Source organism: Ixodes scapularis, unplaced genomic scaffold (assembly GCF_016920785.2).
Source record: "Ixodes scapularis isolate PalLabHiFi unplaced genomic scaffold, ASM1692078v2 PGA_scaffold1__304_contigs__length_218370807, whole genome shotgun sequence".
Lineage (NCBI taxonomy): Eukaryota > Metazoa > Arthropoda > Arachnida > Ixodida > Ixodidae > Ixodes > Ixodes scapularis.
The window spans coordinates 94,714,953-94,717,751 of record NW_024609846.1 but is presented as its reverse complement, the minus strand read 5'-3'; the positions used below and the strand labels follow the sequence as shown (position 1 = coordinate 94,717,751).

The window sequence follows — 2,799 nt, the reverse complement described above, 5'->3', positions numbered from 1 at the left end:
TCAAATACTGATAAAAAAAACAGCGCGCTGCCGCATAGCAGTGATTCCGACAAGCGCAATACAGCGCAAGCACCCACACCCAGTTCTGAAGAATTAGGTGACAAAGTTGACTTTCCTTGGTAAATCTCAAAGTCAATTACCGTTCCCATGGGGCTAGCGAGGACAAAGATGTTGAGCCCTGTGGGATGTGATTTTCCGGGGACATGCTCCTTGAGTGTCGTCCTGGCTGGCAATAGCCTCCAAGATTTCTTCTGCGGTCTTTTTACGCGATGCTGAAATTGACGAACAAATGACAAAATATCTAAGTAAATTTATTAAAACCAGAACAAATTAAACAATTAGAACTGTATATGAACTAAAATCCTATGTGAACACCGGCTAGAAATGTCTCAGCCACGTTTACCAAAACAAACAGAATATCTGTCAACTGAGACCCAGTGTGCAACAGAATCTACACGGAACAAGATAGCTGCATTGCACATAGTTCAATAAAGCGCCACAAGAAAAACCGGTTTCTTAAAGCAATCCTGCAACGTTTACGGCCATGCTGGTAGCGATATTAAGAGTGTTTCATTCTACTTTGGTATTTACGTAGAACGTCTTTGTTGACATGGACGCCATCTTCAAACTCTCCTAGTGGAAGTTCCGTTGTGATGGGCTAGTTAGTTGGCGGCACCTAACCCATTTTGAGACAGGGGGGTCAGCAAAAGTTCAGATTGCCGACACAGGTAAAAGTTTTAATTCTTGTTTTGTTTTAGCTTTTCCCACTTTTGGGACACTTTCACTGGTTGGCGATCAGACGCAGTCTCTCCCATTCAACGAGAATGCGCTTGGTTGCTAGTGAACCGTGGGCTCCTTCCCCGAATCCCAGCATTTCGGGAATCCTCTCTTCGCTGGTCGCCCAGGGCGGTCGACCGTGGTCTAGGGCAGGGCACCACAGCAGCACGTGGAGGGCGTCCTCGCTTGACTGCCCGCACAGATGACAGGCTGTGTCGGTGTCTCCGAAGAGTTGGGCACGTGGGCAGTTTGTCATCAGCGTTCCTGCCCGTGCCTGAAACAGTAACGCGCTTTCATGGTCCCCTCGGTAGTGTGTGCAGGGAGACGGCTCAAACTTCTGGAGCGCGTAGATGCTCTGGAGGCTCTGCTTTTTCCTCACCACTTGTCTCCAGGCCTCAAGTTCAATCGCGTTCACCTCCTCTGTCACAGCCTTGAACCATCCTTTCTCCGATGTGGCCTCATGTCACCTTGTCCCTTTGCTGTACACAGAGTCGAGCCTGGCGATGGTGTTTGACCAGTTTGTCCTGCTGCTGCGGTATCTAACGTAGTGGAATGTCCTTTTGGCGTACGCTTCGTCTGGCATGTGGATCAGGCGCCCGAGGTATCCGAGCTTGGCCCTTGCATCCCGTTGCTTGAATGTCGACCAGGCCATCTCTCCCGTGACGGCCAGGTTTGCAGTTGCCCCGTTTCCGCCCAGTGCCTACCTCCGGATTTCCACTTGATGGCGATCCAGTGTCTTCAGGGTGGTCTGTTGGAAGACCAGTCGTTAGCATAGGTGACCGCCGGTACTGCGACACTTTTCCACAGTGCCCTCGCAAGGGTGTATGGGTTATAGGAATACTTTGCCATGTTCCACAGGTGACCTTTTCGGATGTTGGAGGTTTTTAGGGTGCTCCTCTTGTGTTGTTCCAAGTATAGCGGGCCTTCTTGAAGAGTCACTCCCAGATACCTGTATTCCTTGGTATGTTCTACTTCCACCTCCTGTACTCTAAACGTGCGGTTAGGCTCGTGAACATTATAGCCCATCCACTTTGATTTTTCCTTACTGAATTTGAATCCCTCTTCATTCCCAATTTGAGTGCAGATATCGAGCATGTCTTGAAGTGAGTTTCACTCTCTGATAACAGGAGTATATCATCAGCAAAGGCCAGTACTGGAATATAAGTTGTTTCCATGTCATTACTAGAGGTAATGGTTGTGAAAGAAACACCCTGCCCTTTGGCCTGCAGCTCCAGAATGAGATTGTTGATGTAGATGTGGAACAGGATTGGAGAAACGGGGCAGCCTTGGCGCAGACCCACAATCATGTTCACCTGCCCTGATAAATGTTCTCCCTAACTGTATCTGGCGTTGCATCCGGTGTACATGTTTCTGAGTGCCATCGCTTCTAGCTTCGTCCACATCTTCTCATGGGGCACTGCATCATAGGCCTTTTCCTAGTCAAGGTAAGCCAGATAGAGTGGTGACCTATCTAGATTTTTTAGCTCTATTAGTTGTGTGAGAGTGAATAAGTTGTCGCTGCCCCGCCGGTTCCTACGGAATCCATTCTGTGCCTCGCTGAAATGATGGGCTTTCTCACAGAGTCTCTGTAGTCTGTCTTGCAGAATTGATGCAAACAGTTTGTAAACATTACTTAGTATTGTTATCGGCCTGTATGAGTCTAATGATTTCTTGTCTTTATCTTTTCCTTTGTAGATTAGTTTTATTTTGGCTTGTTTCCAGGCTTCAGGAATATCACTTTTTGCCAGCATGTTATTTAGAAGGTACCTTAGGTGCTTCTGTGCTAAAGCTTTTTCAATAACTCCTTGGGGATGTCGTCTGGACCTACTGCCTTTCCTCCTTCTAGTTTATTAATATGTCTCTGCAGTTCACCGGGCGCTATTGGTTCAAGAATGCTGCGGTCAAATCGTTCCTGAGGTCGTAGGGATGTTTCCTCCTGTGTCCTCGGTCTGTTGTAGAGGGAGGCTTGAAGTCTCTTAAAGTATCTAGTCATTCCCTCGGTAATTTCTTCTTCAGTGGTCC

The 2,799-nt window shown here is 47.8% G+C and overlaps 1 pseudogene; it reads right to left on the bottom strand.

Annotated features, from left to right (window-relative positions):
- Window positions 1-781: 781 nt before the first annotated feature.
- LOC115315591 lies at window positions 782-2,084 on the bottom strand (annotated as a pseudogene).
- Window positions 2,085-2,799: the final 715 nt, after the last annotated feature.